The sequence below is a fragment of the Corythoichthys intestinalis genome, chromosome 22 (genome assembly GCF_030265065.1).
Source record: "Corythoichthys intestinalis isolate RoL2023-P3 chromosome 22, ASM3026506v1, whole genome shotgun sequence".
Lineage (NCBI taxonomy): Eukaryota > Metazoa > Chordata > Actinopteri > Syngnathiformes > Syngnathidae > Corythoichthys > Corythoichthys intestinalis.
The window spans coordinates 22422947-22446116 of record NC_080416.1 but is presented as its reverse complement, the minus strand read 5'-3'; the positions used below and the strand labels follow the sequence as shown (position 1 = coordinate 22446116).

The 23170-nt window shown below is 39.2% G+C and overlaps 1 protein-coding gene across 7 annotated transcripts in view; it reads left to right on the top strand.

Annotated features, from left to right (window-relative positions):
- Positions 1–23170, top strand: part of col8a2 (collagen, type VIII, alpha 2) — a 189627-nt gene that overhangs the window by 110841 nt on the left and 55616 nt on the right. Inside the window, exon 1 of one of the 7 annotated variants that reach the window (XM_057827445.1) lies at positions 8203–8693. The exons of the other annotated variants lie outside the window; for them this stretch is intronic. The gene's annotated coding sequence lies outside the window, so the exon portion shown is untranslated. Of the gene's footprint in view, positions 1–8202; positions 8694–23170 lie in introns of those variants that run through there. 7 annotated transcript variants of the gene reach the window in all.

Sequence of the window (23170 nt, the reverse complement as noted above, 5' to 3'; positions counted from 1 at the left end):
ACAGAAGTAAATTGAAGAGATTATTTTTGGTTTTTCTTTACATATTTAAGTCCATTTCTCGAGTTTTAAAACTAAACCTACCATCCCAACCAAGAAAGGAGAAGTGGTACAAAGCAAGGGCGTAGGTTTGGTCTTAACATTGGAAAGGACAATATAACGCCATAACCTACATGTACACTTTTTGCTGGGGACGGGACATTAATAAGGCCAAACAGATTGGGTGAACGGGGGTCAGGGCTACATTTCTCACAAATATGAACCTAATTAATTGATAGGCTAAATTATCCATGCAAAATACATCTGTGTTGACTTGTACTAACTTTCACCTGTTTTGGTTCAAGTGATACACTATTTGATTTAAACCTTTGTTTTCCATAACTACCAAAGAAACATTTTGAAAAGTTCCAGAATAAATGCCTGGATTTTATTAGCAAATCTAAATTGAAATATTTGAACATAAATTATATGAACACACACACTTGTTAATAATTTCTTAACTATCCAGGAATGCAAAAAAAAAAAAAAAAAAAATTCTCTGTCTAAATGAGTAATTTAAGTATAACTGAAAAAAAAAAAAAAAAAAAAAAAACCAAAAACAACAGAGTATAACAAAAAATAAAAATAAAAATAGAGCCTTCCTTCAGGTAAGACACTATTGCTTTTGCTACAAGCACAGCCAAACTAAAAAAAAAAAAGAAAACTTTTTTACCTCGATTATGATTATCTGAAAAAAATGTATGCATAGGCTGCAAAAAATATTGTTTAACACATAAAAAAAAATAATGTAGAAAATAAATTACCGTAAATTTCGGACTATAAACGGTGACTTTTTTCCTATATTTTGAATCCTGCGACTTATAGTCCAGTGTTGCTTATTTGTTGATTTATTTGGGTTCATAGGTAACACATGCCTCCTAGCACTACAGATGTAAATAACAATAAAAATTCATGTTCTGTGCTAATTATTTCTTCATTTACTGTACCAGTTGTTACATTAATTGCTTGTCATGGTATTTGGTAACACTTTATTTGACAGTGGTGTCATAAGACTGTCATAAGACATGGGCATGGGCATTACTGAATGCTTATGTCATTCGGTAAATTATGTTACTAACGCCATTTATGTCCAGTTTGGATCGTTTACATCCATTCAAAAGTGAGGTGATTTGCCAGATAACACTAAATGGCATCTGTTATGAGCATTCATTAATGCTCATGACAGTGTCATGTCATAGTTATGATTGTCTAATGACAGTCTTATGGCACCACTGTCAAATAAAGTTTTACCAAATACCATAACTAGCAATTACCAAAGCAACTGGAACAGTAAATGAAGAAATAATTAGCACAGAAGATGATTTTTGAATTGTATTTACATCTGTAGTGCTGCAATGCATGCTAGGAGGCAAGTTGCATTACAACAGTGTTTACAACAGGAGGCAGCAGAGGTTGACTGTCTCCTCCATGGGGGCAGTGATGGCCAAATGAGGCTTCTTGATGCAATGAAGCTTTGCAACTAATTTATTCAAAGCTTCATGGTGGTTCATTTGGTCTTATGACAGTCTTATGATGGCATTGTCAAATAAAGTGTTACCGGTTAATATCTTTTGGTGTAAATATCTCATAATACTGTGAGGACGGCTGCGGCTTATAGTCAGGTGCGGCTTATCTATGAAGAAATGCCGTTTTTGTGTCATATTTGGTGCGCCTTATAGTGCGAAAATGACTACATTTTAAATAAATGCAAGTCATCAGCCAATCAAATGTGCGTTTTAGGGGAAAAAAAATGGACCGGCACATTAAGCAAGTGAAAAGATGTAAATGTAAGTGTGAACATAATAAGAATAACTCACTTAATAATGGTAGGGTCAATTCTATTCTTACAACATATTGGAAGACAATGTAAATTACCTACATACACAAGTGAACTTATATAATGCAAATAAGGTTGCTTAAAAGTCGGTAAGGGCAATTTGAGCATCCTAAAAAGTTGCTAGAGTTACAGTATGTCCCTAACGTCCCTATGCAAATATACTCCCTTGGTACAAAGGATGGTTGGATGTGTCTCTGTTCTTCCCAGTGGGCTGTTCATTACTCGTGTGGGCCCCCTAGCGGTAACAAGGCATTAACCAGGTGCTTAGCTTGCTTTATTGTGCAAATCTGGATATGTGATAGTGAGTGGCTGTATTCATACAGTTGAGTACTTAGCCTGCCACCTGTATGCTAATCTAGAATTGTAAACTAATCTAGAATTGTACAAGTTCCTTCATTAATTTCGGGATATTTCAGTGATTGTAAGAGAGTAAAGTAATTTTTGGTCCAACATCTCCAAAGAGTAATCGACCATTCATTGACAGCTTGACACATTCGAGTACTCTGCCCTGGTTATAATTAAAACATTATCCATCTTCCAATAGGATCCCTTTCCATTTACCAGTCGACATGAATGCTTTTGACACATAGAGAAACCATTAACAGTCACACACAGGAGCGTGCGTGCATCCACACACGCACAAACCCACAAGAGGAAAAACATGTCCTTCTTTGCAAAACTTAGCCAAGGCTCATGCTTTCTTTCAATGTGTTTTCCTGATAGAATACTATGCCTGTAATTACATCCACATTAACGCACGCACTCCTTATTCTGTTCTAATGTTTTCTATTTCTAATACTGCAGTTGAAGAAATTGCTTAGAAGGGTGATGGAAACTGAAAATAGACATTGGTCTTGATCAAAGCGTGGAGTGCAAAAACTAATATTGTAAATATTTTGGAATTACAAAAAATAAAAGAAGAAAAAAAAAGATAGTAAAAGGAGAAACAGATTTTTTTTTGTCCCGATGTATCTTGTGTGCAAATACTCTGGAAATTGCTCATCACCAGTAGCTATTATGATAACATGGAATAAGTTCTGATACAGTGGTATAAAAAAAGTATCTGAACCTTATGGAATTTCCCACATTTCTGCATAAAATCACCATCAAATGTGATCTGATCTTTGTCAAAATCACACAGATGAAAAAACTGTGTCTCCTTTAACCACCGAAACATTTATAGGTTTTCATATTTTAATGAGGATAGTGTGCAAACAATGAAGGGGGGGGGGAATAAGTTAGTTAACCATCACATTTAATATTTTGTGCCCCCCCCCCCCCCCCCCCCCCCCTTTGGCAGCAGCAAAGTCAATCAGACGCTTCTGGTAGCTACAGATGAGTCTGGCATATCGATCAGCACTAATCTTGGCCCATTCTTCTCTACAAAACTGCTGTAGTTCAGTCAGATTCCTGGGATGTCTGGCATGAATCACTGTCTTTAGGTCATGCCACAGCATCTCAATGGGGTTCAAGTCTGGACTTTGACTTAGCCACTCCAGAACGTGTATTTTGTTCTTCAGAAACCATTCTGAAGATGATTTATTTCTGTGTTTTTGATTATTGTTTTGTTGCAGCATCCATCCTCTTTTTAGCTTCAACTGTCTGACAGACGGCCTCAGGTTTCCTGCAAAACATCCTGATTAACCTTTGAATTCATTATTCCATTAATGATTGCAAATTGTCCAGGCCCTGAGGTAACAAAACAGCCCCAAACCATGATGCTCCTTCCACCATGCTTCACTGTGGGGATGAGGTGTTGATGTTGTTGAGCTGTTATTTTTTTCCTTTACACATGACGTAGTGTGTTACTCCCAAACAATTCAACTTTGGTTCCATCAGTCCCCAAAATATTTTGCCAAAACTTCTGTGAAGTGTCCAAGTGCGTTTTTGCGAATATTAAACGAGCAACCATTTTTTAAAGACAGCAGTGGCTTCCTCCATGGAGTCCTCCCGTGAACACCATTCTTGGCCATAGTTTTACATATAGTTGATGTGGGCACAGAGATATTGGACTGTGTCAGTGATTTCTGTAAGCCTTTAGCAGACACTCTAGGGTTCTTTTTTACCTCTCTGAGTATTCTGCACTGAACTGTTGGTGTCACCTTTGGTGGACGGCCACTCCTTGGGAGAGAAGCAACGGTGCCAAACTCTCTCCATTTGTAGACAACTTCTCTGACTGTCGATTGATGAACATCCAGACTTTTAGAGATGGTTTTGTATCCTTTCCCAGCTTTATATAAATCAGCAATCATTGATCGCAGGTCTTCAGACAGCTCTTTTGACCGAGCCTTGATGAACATCTACTATAAATCTACCATAAATAGTAGATAGGGCAGCTTTAAACCATTCATCAGTGATTGGGCACACACCTGACTTAAAATGTTTGGTAAGAATTGGTTTCAATTGCTCTTTAAGTCTCCTTAGGTAGAGGGTTACCCCCCCCCCCCCCCCTTCTGTCATTGTATGCATGCTATCCTCATTAAAACATGAAAACCTATACATGTATGGGTGGTTTTAGTTAAAGCAGCTACTGTTTTTACATGAGTGTGATTTTGCAAAGATCAGATTACATTTGATGGTGATTTTATGCAGAATGTGAGAAATTCCAAAAGATTCAGATACTTATAATACCATTGTATGTCTACACAAAATTGAAATACGTTTTTTAAAATATATGAAGATCTCAATTTGCATAATTTCCCAAATTTAATGTCATTGCATGCATGGCGTAATGGGAATCACTGATTCAGGCTGTCAGGTGTGCAACATGAGTGAATCTAATAATCTGTGTTACATGTGTGGTGGCAGTGCCCCTTCCCCTGGTGGCCGAAAAACGTCATCGCATGTATTTTGACTTTAAATCAGGGGTCCCCAAACTTTTTCCTGTGAGTGCCACATAACTTTTACCTTCTCTGATGAGGGGCCGGGGTCAGTTTGTAACAGAAAAAGTGTGACAATTGCAGGAGTGCCTAAATGTAAAAATTTATTGTTTTTCAGAAAGCCACAATCAAATAACCCTTTCTGGATTCTTCACGGAACAAAAGTAAATGAAATAAAAATAATATGATATAATATAATATAATAATAATAAAAACACTATTGATTAAATAGATAATATCCAAATAACCCTCTCTGATTTCTTCACAGAAAAGGCCAGGAAATAAATAACACTATTGAAAAAAAAAAAGATTAAAATGCTCTCTGGTATTTCTCAGGGGGCCGGACAAAATGTGGAGGCGGGCCGTAGTTTGGGGACCCCTGCTATAAATGAATTTCAGAATCAGAATCAGAATCAGAATAATTTATTGTCATTGTTCCAACACAGAAACAACGAAATTAAAAAATAGCAGCTCTCATGGACCAAAAACAAGGAAATAAATAAAATAAAATAACAGTACTTAAAAGACTATACACTCTATGAGGTGGGGGATATATACACGGGCAAGGATGATTATGAAAAAAAAAAAAAAATAAAAAAAAAAATAAAAATAAATTTATATGCATTTCACTGTACATGTGCACATTGATCCAAAACCACATTCAGTGTGAGGCGTTCAGAGCAGCGACGGCTCTCGGATAAAAGCTGTTTTTTAGTCGATTAGTTCTGGCCTTTATTGCCCTGAAACGCCTCCCAGAGGGTAATAGTTGGAACAGGTGGTGGCCAGGGTGTGAGGAGTCTCTGGTGATGCTGTGAGCCCTCCTGAGGCAGCGGGTCTTATAGACTGACTCCAGGGATGGAAGAGGGCAGCCAATCAGTCTCTGGGCGGTGTTGATGACCCTCTGGAGCTGGTTCCGCTCTGCTGCGGTGCAGCTGGAGAACCACAGCGAGATGCTGTAGCTCAGCACCGACTCCACTGAGCAGCGGTAGAAGACCAACAAGAGCTCAGTTTTAATGTTGTTCTTCCTGAGAACCCTCAGGAAGTAGAGTCTCTGTTGGGCCTTCTTCAGGATCGCTGTGGTGTTGACAGTCCAGGTCAGGTCCTCACTGATGTAGGTGCCCAGGAACCTGAAGTCTGGCACCATTTCTACCCGGTCCCCATTGATGGTGATTGGCTGGATGTCCGGTTTACACCTCCTGAAGTCGACGATGACCTCCTTCGACTTGGAGGTGTTCAGAGTCAGGTTGTTGATGGTGCACCAGCCCGACAGACGCTCCACCTCCACCCTGTAAGCGGACTCATCTCCTCCTGAGATGAGCCCCACCACCGTGGTGTCGTCCGCGAACTTAATGATGGAATTGTTCGGCTGGGTGGGGGTGCAGTCGTGGGTGTAGAGGGTGTAGAGTAGGGGGCTGAGCACGCAGGGGAAGGGGAAGGGGAAGTTAAAAAATTTTGACATAAGGCTTAATCTTCAAGTTGGCACGGGTTTAATCAGTCGGTGGAGTTGATTCCAACAAATTCTGTGGAGCTTGTAAGTTATTTGCTAGTGTCAGGGCTCCGGAGTTGCTAAAATAGTGCTAGTCAATAATGCCTGCTTACCATACCAATAAAAAACAACATATCCACGCATGAGAACCACTGATGACCCATGCTATCAATAGTGTGGGCTATGATAACGTTTTAAAAACTTACCATTGCATGTCAATATTTATAGTATGATAAGCAATTTTTGTAATCCAGCATCTTTGCAGGGAACAGGTTGTCTAGGCAAGCAGGTAGAAGTGATATAACATAGTTTTTTCAACAGTGATTTTTTTTTTTTTTTTTTTTTTTTTTTTTGTGGGAAAAGAAGGGACTCCCAAGCAGACTGAGCACGAGTGGCCGAAGCACTCCTTTCTATTGTTGTTGCACTGCACATAAAAAAAAAGTCCTGTAGAATGAAATGAATTACGGCAGTTTGACATTGTTTCGGCCGCATGGTTATTTCGACCAATGAGCTGTATTTTCAATTTGTTTTAAACCATTTATTTATTAATTTATTTTTATTTTGTTAGATCTGTTAATATCATTTTTTTACTGGCATGCTAAGCAGGCACCATTGACTAGCGCTAGCTTAGTCAGTCCGGGGACCTGAAACTTACAAATAACTGACAAACTGCACAGAATTTGTTGAAATCAACTCCACTGACTAATGAAACCCCCACTAACTCGACGATTAAGCCTAATGTCAAAAATTCGGAGCTTCCCCTTTAAAATAAAGACCTAGCTGTTAAAATGTTGTATATAAAAGTTGTAGAACTGGGGTCATCATGGGTCAAGATTATTTTTCGAACAGATCATGTGAATAGCGCCTTAGAGACAGTCCTTTGCTTTGTTTTGCTTAGCCAAAACTAGACCTGAGGAGGCGAGGTGGATATTTAGAATTTCTTGAAACAAAAGATTTCAAAAGCTTTAACAACAACTGAGCTTGAACCGAACAGTGTCAAGATGAATATATACGGCGGAAAACACACACAAGACTGAAAAAGCAGTTTCTGCTCTTGCACCCCTCTTTAAAAAAAACTGCTGTATTTCAGGCCAATAGAACTGTTGTATTTGATAGAACAATATGTCTACATGCTGCCATAGCAGATTTATGGCGCACTAAGCCTCCGAACTATTTTTAATTTGTGCGTTTTACCCTGAAAACCCCCGTTTACAGACGTCACGCAACCGCTTTTGTTTCAACCTAGCCATAAAATGAAGTAATTATTTATTATTCAAAATTCCTGTCATTTTCAGCTTAGAATCATTAATTGATGTCTAATATTAAGTTAAAAAAAAAAAAAAAAAAAAAACGACTTTAAAAAAATTATTCACTCGCATATTTTAAACTTTTAAACAAATTACGTCACAATGAAAAATTTGGCGTTTCTAAATAAGTCACGGATATCCACCTCATAACTGTCGTTTAATTGTATGTTGTTTTTTTTTTTGTTACTATCGCATTTCCCCCGATATGTTAGATGATAAATAATCAATCCAAACAAAGAAAAATGAAAAAATAACATTTAAAAGGGTAAATATATAAAAAAGAAAATCTCGACCACTCCTTGTTGTCTGCGATTTCTGCATCGCGACCCCTGTTATATGACCATGTTTCACCCATAAAATCCAAGAAAAATCCGGCTGTGGCCATTCACAGCTGTGTGTTGACATTTTTTGTCTTGACATTTTTTGTTTTCATAAGTGCCCTCCTGTTCAAAATGTTTCTTCCCCCAGAAAATTTAGATTTTAAGTTTTCCAATGATGTATCACACATGCATATAGCACAGTTTTGAAATTAGGCCAAATTGGGGGTCTTAGAGTGAAACTTCAAGTCACCTTTGTGTTTTCCGCCATATTGTAAGCTAATTTATTGCTGACAGTGCGTTTCGGGGTCACAAACATGTTTTGCCCCCACCACTACCACCACCACCACAAAAGTCAAACTCCGCCTATGCTTTTTACTCATTTCCTCATTATTATAAGCATGGATGAAAGGGAGTTTTTGCTCTAATTTGGCAGCAAATACAAGATGGAGTAAGGCTTGTTATTCTTCCAGTCTGTCATTGATTCTGTATTTGCAGACTCACACCTAAAAGGGACTTGTCAACATGCTCTGTGAAGCTTATCGTGAGCCTTACTTAGTAGACACAAGCAGGGAAGTAAAAGGCTTTCATCATTGCTTTGTTCACCATTTCTTGACTTCATTCCACACGTCTTCCTGATCTTTCCATCCTGATTTACAGACTATGAAGTGAATGTTACTCCCAGGTGAAAAAAAGAAGTGTATTATACTTTCGGTGCCAGACATTGCTTTTAGTCACTGAGCCCAGCAAAGTGCACTGAGCTATGCCATGGTCAAAACAATTCTATTGAGCAATACTTCCCAGACCTCAATCTCAAGACTTTTTCCAAAGGTATGTCTGCGTTTTTTCCCCCTTTTTCTTTCAGGCGAGACGATTGTTTTCAAAGGGAATCAAACAGGAACAAACAGAGGAATAAAACCCTCGGTGCTCTTCCAGCAAAAGTGTTGTTCCTTGTTAATGGGATGTGACATTGTGTGTTTGCCCACTGAGGTTGAGGTTTGTGAGGGTTTGCTTGTGGAACCCCCCCATCACAGTCGTGAAAAAAGGGTCTCCGTAACTCATCACATGATATGACATGAGTTACGGTTGGGTGTGGACTGAACTCATTTTGACACAAGAAATCAGGTAGCTGCGCAAATTAGCATGGCTAAAATATGCACAGGTAGGTTTATTTGGCTTCCATGCTTAACTGCCCTTCAGTTTAATGGCTGGAAACATTTTATGATAGAACCAAGGGCGTAGGTTTGGTCTCAATATTGGTAGGGACGATATAACAGCATAACCTGCATGTACACTTTTTGCTGAGGACGGGACATTAATAAGATCAAACAGATTGGGTTAACGGGGGTCAGGGCTACATTTCTCACCAACATGAACCTAATTAATTGATAGGCTAAGTGACTAGTGCAAAATACTGTAAATCTGTATTGACTTATACTAACTTTCAAACTGCAAATTTATAACGTCTTTATCTGATATGTTTTTTCTTAAATCTAGTTAAATAATTTTCTCCATCTTGTTTTGAGTGTTAAAGGCTAGTGAACAGATTAATGTGTCAGATTCTTTTACTTATTTTGAGTAAATATTACTGCAGTATTTGTTCTTATTAAGGCCGTACATTTAAAAGTGGGTCGTTTTTCATTTAGATCACGAAAAAATGTTTCTTTTTTAAATTATTATTATTTTTTATTAATTAAGGACATTTCTGACAAACTTGTTTTTAAATATTAAATATACAAACTTTCTGCTTAAAAAAAGTCTGTTAAGCTTATTTTCAGCTAGGTATTTTTCTTATTTCAAGAAATCTAAGTGAGAAAATTTACTTGAAGCACTGGCAGATAATTTCACTTATTTCTAGTAGCTTTACACTGAAAACAAGGGAAGTAAACCCCATGTTTTAAGAAGGTGAGGTTTTGCAGTGCATATGTATTGGTTTAGGTGGGATACCGTTTGATTCAAAACTTCTTTTTCAAAAACTACAAAAGAAACATTTTGCAAACTTCCAGAATAAGTCTCTGGATTGTATAAGCAAATCTAAATTGCAATATTTGATCACAAATTACGTATTGGCCCGAATATAAGACGGTGTTTTTTGCATTGAAATAAGACTGAAAAAGACGGGGTCGTCTTATATTCGCGGTCTAGACATGATACCAATTCACGACGCTAGATGGCGCCAGATATCATTGAAGCGATGTTCTGTCATTACAGATCTCAGCTACTCTCCCCATTCATGACGCTAGATGGCGCCAGATATCATTGAAGCGATGTTCTGTCATGACAGATCTCAGCTACTCTCAAGTTTAACCAGTTTTCTTTTCTTGAATGCAATGTTTTTCCTTATTCAGATTTGTTTCAAGACTACAGTTACACTTAGACTTCACTTTGATGGTTAATGCAGTTATTGCGATTTTGTTGTTTTATCACAATAGATTGGTTTATTTACATTTCAAAAACCAGAAGCCATTCATTTACGAATGTGATTGCACTTTAGTTTACATATTTAAATGTTCAGATATTAAGATTTGAATGAGGCAAAATAACATGCTTTTTCTCTCAAATATATTGTTGTAATCATTTGTTTCAGATGTACTGTAATTAATTTCTGTATAAAAATTAATTTGGTGTTCAAAAAGTCTTTTTTCAAACTTGAGTTTTGAAAAAGAGGGGGTCGTCTTATAATCAGGGCCGTCTTATATTCGGGCCAATACGGTATATTAACATACACAAGAAATAGAAACTTGTTAATCATCTCTTAACTATTCAGGAATGCAAAAAATAAACGGTTCTGCGCATGAGGGTAATGTTGAAAATGGCTGCGAATGCAGCGGTTCCAAAGAAAACACGACAAACTTTCGATGAAGAAAGGAACATTTACTTACGTTTGATCATGGACGGACATGTAGAAAAGTTCTCCTCAGACGCATCCTGCCATGTGGCTGCACACAACTCAACTGCCCGGTGCTCTCTCACTGTTAACGTCTTCGCCGTGTCTTTAAGCATTAATTTAGCCAAATTCATGTTGCACGTGAGGGGGTCATGTAATCAGCCAATTAAACTTGCGTTTGGGGGGGGGGACTAGTACATTCAGCAAGAGAAAAGTGGTCAATGTAAGTCGAAACATATTGATAGTACTGTAATTCACTTAATAATGGTAGGGTTAATTGTATCCTTACAACATGGGAAGACAATCTAAATTGTCTATAGAATTGAAGTCATTATATCATGCAAATAACGTTGCGTAAAAGTTGGTGGGGACAATTTTAGCATCTCAACACTTGAGTTTTAACGCAACAATTCTTTTTTTTTGATTATGTTCAGAAATATTTCCCATATCATAAATTTATTTTGATCATTTTGCTTTAGATGAAGGGTTGATATAGCCGTCTCGAGATGGGTCAGCGAGTAAAAAAAATTTGAAACAGCTCTTTCGGGACCATTTGAAATGCTCTGGACTTTGTTATTGTTCAAGTCTGAGCCTGATTTAGACATATGTGAAGCAGTTTGTTAAAAGAAAAAAAAAATCACAGGGGTTATTGTGGTTATAACAGTTTTTTAGACGCATTATTTTGGCTGATTTTCTTCTGTAGGGAGTGGGTGGTTTTCAGAGTGACATTTGTGTTATATGCTTATACATTATGACTACCGTGCCTTTTGGAAGACAACAGCAAACTTAATAGCCATTGACAAGTTTTGATCCAATAAAAACGAACTCATCTACTGTATTTCTTCCATATGTTTTGTGGCGTGACCAGGTCTGATGAAGATTTTGCAATGCACATCTAATATCACAGCGAGAACACCACACACTCAGCATCTCCATTGCTTGTATTTCACCTATTTCTGGTTTTAATGTTGGCCTAAAACATTCCCATTTACAGCAACACCTGGGTAAGAAAACACTGCTCAGATTCTGATTCAGAAAATTTGATTTTCCCCTTGGGGCAACTAAAGGAGTCAAGAGCAGCATAGTTATCGACACAAGTACGGGTGGAATTGAATTAAGTACAACTAGAGGGGTGAGAGTTCACGAATAGAACAGCCTGGGGGACAGAGTGGTTCTCCTCCTTTGGGTCCTACAAGCTAAACTGGCAGGCAACCTCTCAAATGTTGGGAAAGCTGAAGGGTCGTTAAAATCCGAGCTGCTTCTCATAAATTCCAGAAAAAAAAAAAAAATTTTACAAGAAACTTCCAAACAGGGCACACATAATAGGAAATTTAAACAAATGTCAAATAGCCTTTGAAGAATGTTCCCTTGAATTTTATCTTATACAGTGGTACCTCGACATACGATCTTTCGACATCCGACGTAAAATTTGAATCGACATGTGACGACATGCTCGAAATACGACGATTTATGACAGCGACGCCATTTCATTATTTTCCCGCAAGACGTGAGTCCCAAGAAGTTTAGTGCTTGTGGTGAAAAAAGGAAGAAGGTGACGCTTAGCATTGAAGTTAAGATGGAAATGATAGAAAAACATGATGTGGTGTGGTCAGTGAACTGGCTCGACAATACGACCGGAATATGTCTACGATCTCAACGATCCTCCTCCAAACTCTACGGTGGCCAAGAGGTGTCAGGCGAAACGTAAAGTCCAAACACTCTGCAAATAGAAAAAAGTATGAACCACAATGTCGTACCACAAGCAACACGTCACTTCCGCTCATTAATATTCATGACGTTAGCTACTGTTGCTAAGGGAGGACACGCACCATTTGTCCCCAATAGAAAATAAATGGAAATCGTGTAAGAAGGAGATGTTTACAAAGATAAACCTACCAATTCTCTCCGAAAATGATGTCCCTGGTGCCAAATTCACTTGCAAAATGTGGAAGTACATAAAAATGTTAGTTAAAGAGTTGGCTTGAGTGTCGAGAGCTGAAAAAGACGAAAAAAATGAGCCGACCATAGCATAGCCTCAGCTTTTTTATCGACACTTTTTTCTTACACGATTGCTAATGATATTCTCCCGTTTCAACAAGCTATTCTTTACCACCAGCCCTGTCTTTCCTATATATTATATCCTTTGATTGTCCTACGTCTCTGACCGTTCTTGGGGGTAATTTATATTTTGTGTAGCGATCTCAAATGCTACTCAGTGACAGCCAACGAACACTTTTAATTTTTTCATTGATAACAAATCTTAATTCTATAATATATTTACACTTCCCCCTTACTAATTTTTTTTTTTTTTTTTTTTTTTTACAACAGAAAAGGCAACAGTGGCAGTCAGATACCATTTTAATTCTTTTCAGGTCATTCATTGTCAGACAGAAGCAGCACGGCACAACGTCACGCTAAAAAAGTTAAAAATATCAAAATGGCTTACCTACTTGTCCTCTGAAAGACGATGCCAACCCAACAAAATGTTTACTGTATATGAAATGTGAATGGATTCACCGAGCAGGTGTTAAAAGTCCGCGCAAGTTGATTCATTCTTCACATTTTTTCCTTCCAAGTTTTTGGTTTCGGGAAACGTATGAAGAAAACATCCTTCATATGTCGTAATGTCTAGAGTCGTTTCTACAAGTTCCAGTAAAGCAGTGAGTGATCGGCCTGTTCGTTTATGAAAGATTACCAGAGAAAAGTAGCAGAATTAACATTGTTTCTATGCGAGGGCGGATCTATATTGTCACGGTCTAAAAATAGCATGTTTGCGGTACGCCATTGCAAACGCTTTGCAAAAGAAAAAAAACACGAATGCGAATTGCGACAACACGTACCCCCGTACTATCCGTCGGCATCTGAATGAAAAGAGCCTCTACCCAAAAAGACCCCACTTCTGACCCAGAGACATAAAAAAGCCAGGCTGGAGTTTGCCAAAACTTACGTTTTGGAAGAATGTTCTCTGGTCAGATGAGACAAAAGTAGAGCTTTTTGGGAAAGGCATCAACATAGAGTTTACTGGAAAAAAAGAGGCCTTCAAAGAAAAGAACACGGTCCCCACAGTCAAACATGGCGGAGGTTCCCTGATGTTTTGTGGTTGCTTTGCTGCTTCTGGCACTGGACTGCTTGACAGTGTGCATGGCATTATGAAGTCTGAAGCCTACCACCAAATTTTGCAGAATAATGTAGGGCCCAGCGTGAGAAAGCTGGGTCTCCCTCAGAGGTCATGGGTCTTCCAGGAGGACAATGACCCAAAACACACTTCAAAAAGCACTAGAAAATGGTTTCAGAGAAAGAACTGGAGACTTTTAAAGTGGCCAGCAATGAGTCCAGACCTGAATCCCATAGAACACCTGTGGAGAGATCTGAAAATGGCACCCTTCAAATCTCAGAGACCTGGAGCAGTTGGCCAAAGAAGAATGGTCTAAAATTCCAGCAAAGCATTGTAAGAAACTCATTGATGGATACCGGAAGTGGTTGCTCGCAGTTATTTGGTCTAAAGCAGTGGTTCTTAACCTTGTTGGTGCTAGCGAACACCACCAGTTTCATACGCGCATTTACCAAACCCTACTTTAGTGTTAAATAAAATGTTTGTTTTTTTTCAAATTAAAGAAATGTTTCACATTTTTCTACTGGTGCATAAAATGAACAATGCAGAACAATACCAACATAGTGCATGAACTCAAAACAAATTACATACCTGCTTTGCGATCAGGTACGCAACTTCATACGGTGTTGTGAGGATCGGTTTGTTAATGGGTACAAATCAAAGAGCAGGCCGAGTGGCCTTATCTTCGAATTTGGCTCTGTCCCCCTTGAATTCAGCAAACTTTGTGTTCTTATATTCTCTATCTCCACGCAGCTTCTCGAAGTGTTCCTTTTGCCGGCGCGAGGCTAGAGTTCCTCAACTTGGCATTGCAAATCATGCAGCTAGGATGCTGACTCCCATCCCGTTCCGTGATACATGAGAACCCATATTGTATTTATTCGTCCGACCACTTTCTTTTTTGCTCGACATAGTTAGTATGGATTAAAAATAGTGCTGTCAAATTTATCGCGTTAACGGGCAGTAATTAATTTTTAAAATTAATCATGTTAAAATATTTGACGAAATTAATGCATGCACGGAATGACCCACTCATGCATTGCCTCAAACAGATTACAATGATGCACTTGAGAGCTAAGATGCAGAGAAAGGTGTCTTGTTTTCTGCTTTTTCTTAGCAAAGGTATACCACACGCGACGTGCTATACTAGCAAATTCAGCCTCAGCATTAACACAGCTTACGGCTCTCGGCAGGCCGTAACTCTAACTCACTCCTGCATTATGTGAGTAAACAGCATTGGCGCCGCGTGCACTTCAGGGTGCCTCGGATAGTTCTATATACGAATAATACAAAAGGCGAGTGGACACAGGCTTTCATTAGACCGCGCCGTTTATTGGCATAAGCTTCAGCAATTCCTTCACAACAAACATAACTATCATTTAGTGAAAGCACAACAAAAATAATATCTCTCAAAAAAATAAGGTTCACAAAAACAAAAGCGCTTCAATCTGTATTAATGGGGCCCTGTTCTCACACATGTAAAGAACAGTGCAGAGAGAACTGGCATTCCCAATCAAAATAGCTATGCAATGCATGGACCAGTAAACAGGGAACTACTATGTCAGTCGACAAAACAGTGTGACAAAACACACTATTTGGCTTGATTTCTAAGGTAATTTAAAGCTCACTATTGACACCATGTGGTGTATTTCAATCATGAACAGAAAGAATGTTAATAATGTTAATGCCAACTTGTGGATTTGTTATAATAAACAAATACAGTACTTATGTACAGTATATTGAATGTATACTGTATATCTGTCTTGTGTCATATCTTTCCATTCCAACAATAATTTACGGAAAAATATGGCATATTTTAGAGATGGTTTCAATTGCGATTAATTACGATGAATTAATTTTTAAGCTGTAATTAACTCGATTAAAAATTTTAATTGTTTGACATCCCTAATTAAAATATGAAGAAAGAAATTATACGACGTACTACATTGACTTTCAGACATTGTATCACTCCTTAATTATTCGCAGCACTGATTGGCCAAGCAATATCAAGTGATCATCTGCAGCCAGTGATGGCCAAGCGGGACATGCCATCGTGTAGACAACATGATGAGTCGGTGTGTCTTGACCTCAGCGGCAGAGGCTCCACCGAACCCCTGAGACCGACTCACCGAACCCCTGGGTTCGATTGAACCCAGGTTAAGAACCACTGGTCTAAACGTTATGCTACTAAGTATTAGGCTGAAGGGTGCCAATACTTTTGTCTGGCGCACTTTTGGATATTACTATCAAACCATTTGTAACTGCACTCATTTTCTGGGAGAAATTGAGCACTATCTGACAGAATTGCAGGGGTGCCAATACTTTTGGCCAGCACTGTATCGCAATATATAGAGTGTTTTATTATTATTTTTTTTTTCCGGGTCGTTGTCTTGCAGTCGTTCTGTGGCTACTTTCCGTCCCGCTGTGGCATTTTGCAGTTATGCTGTGGCTTTTTGCATTCGTCTTGCAAGCCATTTGCTGTCGTGTTGCGAGCCATTTGCATTCATGTTGTGGCAAATGGGGTTCGTGCTATTGCCAATTCTTAATCGCGCAATAGGAATTGGGGATCGTGTTGTGGTAGTTTGCATTCGTGCTTTTTTTCTTTTGCAAAGCGTTTGCAATTTGGGTTCGTGCTTTTTTTCTATTTGCAAAAGGGATTTTTTTTGCTATTTGCTAGTTGCTATTTGTAATTCTACCAGCATTATTTATAAAGGATTTAATCTAGGTTTTTCTGCAGTGGGACGGATTAACTGAATTATAATGTATTCTTATGAGAAAATCTCGCTTGACATACGACCATTTTGACTTACAAACCAAGTCCTGGAACGAATTAAATTTGCATGTAGACGTACCACTGTATTTTCTATTACAATAGCAGGTGACTCCCACGGCCTACCACATGAATTCTGACATGCCAACCCTCTGTCCTTTTACTTAAAAATCCAACTAAAAAAGTTTATTCGCTTCTGCCCAGATAAACATCTGAAATCCAATTTGACTCATTTTTTTCCCTCCAAGGAATGAATACAAGGCAATCCATTCTTTAAAGCGAACCAGCACAAGTTGTGTGGTATTTTTTCTGCAAATATAGATTTGTCATAACCCATTAAGCAGTGGTTTCTGCAACGTTAACTGTGTAGCAATTTCTACCTAGAGTGTCTCCACGTGAAATTAATAGCTGAAGAACTTTGACAATTTGAGAAAACACAATTTCAGCTTCAGACATTACCGTATCCCATGATTGTCCAGTGCAGGAAACGGTGTGTTTAAAAGGCCTTGGCTTAGAAACTAAACCCTTTTTGTGCAGACTGAGCCTGTTGAGCAACATGTTTTATTGTGCAACCTTCCTTGGCATTAACAGTGTACAACACTACCAGTCCTATTTTGTGGCTTTTCTTCTAATCATTTCCTGTAATCAGTAGAAAAGCAGTGAAACAATACAATGGAAAAAAAGAAACCAAGTTCTCACTGAGTACTTTTGCTGAATGTACTGTACATTGAGAATATTCATCCCTGCAAATTATAAACTTTCACGGGTGGTTGTGCTTGGTTGAGGGAGGACTTTGTTAAATCAGCATGTGAGGAAATTTTAAAGTACTGTAATTTTTGGATTACATGGCATGCCTGACTATAAACCACCACCCACCATATTTGGCACGAAAACAGCATTTGTTCATAGATAAACCGCACTGGACTATAAGCCGCAGCTGTCCTCAATGTATTATGGGATGTTTACACCATAATAAATTAACCAGTAGAAATGTATTTCACAGTGGCATCATAAGACTGTCGAAGACCAAATGAATCACCATGAACCAATTGGCTGCAAAGCTTCATTGCTTCAAGAAGCTTCATTTGGCCGTCACTGCTCCCTTGAAGGAGACAGTCAACATCTGCTGCCACCTTCTGTTACCACTGTTGTCGTCCAACATGCCTCCTAACATGCATTGCAGCGCTACAGATGTAAATAGCAATCAAAGTTCATGTTCTGTGCTAGTTTTTTCCTCAGTTACGGTTCCAGATGTTTCATTAATTGCTAGCTATGGTCATAGACTTCATAATATATTGACATGACATGGGCGCAGGGCGGATCCGTAGGGGGGGCTATTTTCAAAAACTTCGAGTTCAAATATTTTCAAAACCAAAGCTGCTACCGATCTAAAACCAAAAGACGCACCTACCTTAGCCATATACAGTGGGGCAAATAAGTATTTAGTCAACCACCAATTGTGCAAGTTCTCCTACTTGAAAAGATTAGAGAGGGCTCTATTTGTCAAGATGGGTAAACCTCAACCATGAGAGACAGAATGTGGAAAAAAAACACAGAAAATCACATTGTTTGATTTTTAAAGAATTTATTTCCAAATTAGAGTGGAACATAAGTATTCGGTCACCTACAAACATGCAAGATTTCTGGCTGTCTAAGAGGTCGTACTTTTTTTAACGAGGTCTAACAAGGCTCCACTCGTTACCTGTATTAATGGCACCTGTTTTAACTTATTATCAGTATAAAAGACACCTGTCCACAATCTCAGTCAGTCACACTCCAAACTCCACTATGGCCAAGACCAAAGAGCTGTCGAAGGACACCAGAGACAAAATTGTAGACCTGCACCAGGCTGGGAAGACTGAATCTGCAATAGGTAAAACGCTTGGTGTAAAGAAATCAACTGTGGGAGCAATTATTAGAAAATGGAAGACATACAAGACCACTGATAATCTCCCTGGATCTGGGGCTCCATGCAAGATCTCACCCCGTGGCGTCAAAATGATAACAAGGACGGTGAGCAAAAATCCCAGAACCACATGGGGGGGGTGGGGGGGGGGCCTAGTGAATGACCTACAGAGAGCTGGGACCAAAGTAACAAAGGCTACTATCAGTAACAGAATGCGCTGCCAGGGACTCAAATCCTGCACTGCCAGACGTGTCCCCCTGCTGAAGCCAGTACACATCCAGGGCTGTCTGCGGTTCGCTAGAGAGCATTTGGATGATCCAGAAGAGTACTGGGAGAATGTGTTATGGTCAGATGAAACCAAAATAGAACGTTTTGGTAGAAACACAGGTTCTTGTGTTTGGAGGAGAAAGAATACGGAATTGCATTCGAAGATGGGGGTGGAAACATCGTGCTTTGGGCTGTTTTTCTGCAAAGGGACCAGGATGACTGATCTGTTTAAAGGAAAGAATGAATGGGGCCATGTATTAAGAGATTGAGTGAAAATCTCTTTCCATCAGCAAGGGCATTGAAGATGAGACGTGGCTGGGTCTGTCAGCATGACAATGATCCCAAACACACAGCCAGGGCAACAAAGGAGTGGCTTCCTAAGAAGCATTTCAAGGTCCTGGAGTGGCCTAGCCTGTCTCCAGATCTCAACCCCATATATAATCTGTGGAGGGAGTTGAAAGTCCGTGTTGCTCAACGACAGCCCCAAAACATCACTGCTCTAGAGGATATCTGCATGGAGGAATGGGCCAAAATACCAGCAACAGTGTGTGAAAAGCTTGTGAAGAGTTACAGAAGACGTCTGGCCTCCGTTATTGCCAACAAAGGGGACATAACAAAGTATTGAGATGAACTTTTGGTATTGACCAAATACTTATTTCCCCCCATAATTTGCAAATAAATTCTTCAAAAATTAAACAATGTGATTTTCTGTTTTTTTTTTTTTTTCACATTCTGTCTCTCATGGTTGAGGTTTACCCATGTTGACAATTACAGGCCTCGCTAATATTTTCAAGTGGGAGAACTTGCACAATTAGTGGTTGACTAAATACATATTTGCCCCACTGTAAACAGAGCTTTTCTGGTGAAAATTATTGTGAATAAATGCTTAAATCCCCGAATTCTTCATACATATGGATGTAAAACAGTCTCGATTCTTGGTTAAAAGTAAAAAAAAAAAACAAAAAAACTGCATTTTGTATTTAATTTACGTAAAAATGCTGAAGTACAATGCTACTCTGTTAGTGAATGAGGCTAGCAGACGCCTGACGTAAACAGAGCTTTTCTGGTGAAAATTCTTGTTAATGTTTAAATCCCCAAATTCTTCATAGATATGGAAGTAAAACAGTCTCGATTCTTGGTTAAAAGCAAAAAAAAAAAAAAAAAAAAAACGTGCTGTTAGCGTTTATTTTACGTAAATATGGCGGACTATGATACCAATGCAGTAGCGGCTGATTAATTTTTTTCACAACGTTTAAAAATAAATGCATGTTATAAAAAATATAACAATCGCCTTGAATCGTCGAACAGATCACTCCTGAGACAATCCTTCCTGTTTGTATGTGGTACAGCTTTCGTACTTCTTCAAAAATCCAAGCTTAAATCCGGCTTGGACATGAGCGTGTGCTGTCTTCAAATGACTATTACTAAATGAAGCACAGCCCCCTATGGGTCAACTTTTTGTTGTTGTCGCCATTTTAGAAAATTGGGAGTAAAGAGTCACATGGGGTAATGTTGCTTAGAGTGCTGCTGCGTTTTAATGGGTAAATGAGGAGCAGCATTTAGTGTGTAAGCTACTTCATATGCTGGTTGCAGTACTTCTGACCAATTTATTAAGTCTGTGTGCGGGCCAGACGTTATTGATTTTATGACAGAGGCTGGGGGCCGGATGAAATTTGACCAAGGGCCGCATTTGTCCCCCGGGCCGGACTTTGGACATGTCTGCCCTATGGTAAGGCTATGCGCAAAGAATGACGAAGTGTCAGGTCAATAGTTTCGAAGTCTGTGCTATGGTATTTGGAAACATTTTATTTCACAGTGGTGCCATAAAACTGCCATAAGACCCTCCTAATTATGACATGACACTGCCATGAGCATCAATGAATGCTTACAACAGATATAATTTTGTGTCATCAGGCAAATTATCCCGCTTTTGAATGGATGTAAAAGATCCGAAATGGACATGAATGCAGATCAATGGATACTTAACTCATTCACTCCCAGCCATTTTCACTGGTCCAACCCCCTTCGCTCCCGGCCGTTTTACTGGATTTTGACTGGTTTTGCAAGGCCCACAGAAAATTCTATTCTATTGCTATATAAACATGGAACTCGCCAAAAGAAAGATTAGAATCTCTTCTTTCAGCAAAAGAAAAAAAAAAGTTAGTTCATATCTTTTTCCATTCTTCAGAAATCAGCATTAGAAAATAGCTTAGTTTGAGCAATTTTCAAATTTCTGATGAAAAAACAGAGAAACTGAGCTTTTTGCTAAAGCATACATTTGAAACATAACTTTGACTTTAACACAGCTATATATATTGTATATATATACACACACATATATATATACATATATATATACAGTATATATAATAATGTTTTCCTTCTACAAAAATAACATAATAAATAACATTACATAACAAATAGAGCTTTTGATAGCAAAGTAGCAATTTATTTCCACATAACTATTGAACTGAGAGATGACCCTGTTGTGGCTGCGACAGCCGGGGTAAACTTATCCCTCATCGCCGCCTGTCTCATCAAGATGGATTTTTTTGAGTCTTTCTTTTGTGGTGACCACTGCCTCGTGGCGGACTTCACCTGGGGAACTTGTGTGGGAAATATTGTGTTCCTGGGGGGGAACTGGTTTGGCCGTGCGCATTTCTGGCTGAGTCATGGGACACTCGAGGGTCACAGGGGACGTGAGCAGCCGAGCACGGCAGCGTGGGCTCTGCTCGGCGAGCAATATGGACTCAACGGCATTGTCTGCTGCACTGGTGGTCCCGGTCGTCTAGCGCCTGGCATCCTCCCGGTTGTTCTGCTCGGTCGTCTGCCGCCTGGCATCCTGGACGTACTCCTGGTCGTCGCACTTGGTCGTTTGTCACCTGGGGTCCCGGACGTCCTCCTGGTCGTCTTTCGCCGGTGCCCCGGCTGTGCGGCCCCGCCGTTCGTTCAGTTGAATCGGGTTGCGTGTCTTCCCAAATGCGCTGCTGCCCTCCAGTGGCCAGTTTTATTGCTTCAAAGTGCCTTTTCAGCATTGTGCTTTGAGTGAAGTTGCATCAGAACTTAGAGATGTCTCTTATGAAAAAAAACGTAAAAGGCGTATCAATACGTTTTTGGGACACTGACACAATTAAAAATAGAACGTATTTATACGTTTTTAGGAACAAATGAGTTAATGACATCCGTCATAAGCATTCATTAATCTTATGGCAGTCTCATGATGCCGCTGTCCAATAATGTGTTACGGATTTACCCAAATAAAGAAATAAACTGCACTGGACTATAAACCGCAGGATTCAAAATGAGGGAAAAAAGTAGCGGCTTATTGTCCGAAAATTACTGTAGTCAGGTATTGCATCGTGATTGCTATAATCAAATGCAATATTCGTGCTAAGGTATCCATGTTGTGGCTGTTTTTTTAACAAAAGCAAGATTAGACAGATTTGGAAACTTTTCGGGCTTTAAGAATGTAGCTTTAGTGGCACAGAATTAATTTGATAAACTTGAGAAAAGCCAGATACTCTCTACATGATGTTAGAAGAATCTGCGTATTTTATACATGATGAGATCCAGAAATAGAGGATGGCTTTTTTTTTTTTTTTTTTTTTTTTAATCCTTGCAAATGCGCAAAACCATTTCTGGAAACGGAGGGCTTTGAATCCATGACAGCACACTTTCATGTGGGTTGCAGATGGACGTGCGATCTCGCTTTCCAATTGTGCTCACTTACTTGCCCGTTGCCAATTTGAAGCCGGGAAGTGGTGATTTCCTTACTGTCTGCCTAGGTCTGATCCACTAGCTCAATCTGATGTAGAGTCCAACAGTGCCTGAGATGGACTACTCCATATTGGCTAGAAACCACACAAACCATGAGTCTTCCTGACATGTGGTGAGTGCGTGATGGAGATATTGGAAATATCTGTATGGTTTTGGAAAGGAGGCAACGTGACGGGTCCAAGTAGAACAGAAAGTGGAACATGGGTGCAGTAGTAATATGGGAAAAATAGGAAGAAAAACAGTAAAGAACCAAGAAAAAGGAATCAAGCAAGAGAAAATAAACTAAGTAGGAGGAGCATTCAATTTGTTCGGAACCATGTGGCGCCTTTGATCGAGCCCAAGAAGTTGAGCGGCTGACAACAAAAAACATGCACAGAGCGTGTTTGCTCCCAGACACACTCACTTCGCTTTGAATTCTGCTGCTCGAATTCTTTGTTTACCCCGTCGAGAACACCCGGCCCGTTTTGCAATAAGCTCAGTTAATACCTCAAAGCTCCAGCAATCAGCTAAACTTTCAATGGCGCCCGAAGCGAAACCTGGAGAGTTTTAAAGCCTTTAAAGGAAGCATTTGGGTCAACAAGCCTGAATTTAT